Source organism: Sinocyclocheilus grahami, unplaced genomic scaffold, assembly GCF_001515645.1.
Source record: "Sinocyclocheilus grahami isolate Dianchi unplaced genomic scaffold, SAMN03320097.WGS_v1.1 scaffold647.1, whole genome shotgun sequence".
Classification (NCBI taxonomy): Eukaryota; Metazoa; Chordata; class Actinopteri; order Cypriniformes; family Cyprinidae; genus Sinocyclocheilus; species Sinocyclocheilus grahami.
This window is the reverse complement of record NW_015505826.1, coordinates 31,348-32,089: the sequence shown is the minus strand read 5'-3', so window position 1 is coordinate 32,089 and position 742 is coordinate 31,348.

The following is a 742-nucleotide window of genomic DNA, read 5'->3' as shown; positions in this document are numbered from 1 at the left end:
ACGACTTTATATTAAATCATACGCATAAACATGCAAACACAATCAAAGCGCTCTTACCCACGACAACACATCTGGCTCTTAATTTCACCATCAGACAGAGCTGAACAATACTGAACTGATTTCAGATCAAGCTGATGTGTGCTGATTATCGCGGAGCTGTTTCTTCCTTCCGCCACTGAAACCTGAGCCTAAAGCGTTGCTTAGCAACTGAAATAAAGCGCTTCTATTGGTCTGAACGCTAGTCATGTGAGCACTGCGGCCATAGACGTGTATAACTAGAGCAGCCCTGACGCCGGCTGTTTCCGTCCGCCATATTGGAACGGTCAAAGCCGGTCCGTGAACACTGGAGCGCGAGCGTGTCTGCAAGCACTCTTAGTTATATTAACCTTAGTTATACGCCTGTATGAGTCTATATCTGCAATAAACACAATACAAGATGAAGCCGTTAGCTAAGATGACATTTATAAGGTACTATAGTTTAAAACCCTGTACTGTTGAGTTAATACATATTACAAACACAAACCAACACATTCTTACCTGTGAAAGTTTATCCACTTTCTTTAGGATCATCCAGAGGCTGCTCGATGCTGTGGCATCTTGAAACGTGTTTATTCTTATTGTGAGTGACGACATATTGACCGTTCCAAGATGGCGGACCCGCCTAGGCGCTTGGAGCGGTCGAATTTGGAATCTACCTATACTTTTCTATGACTGCGATTGGCTGAACGGCGTGACGTAGTAG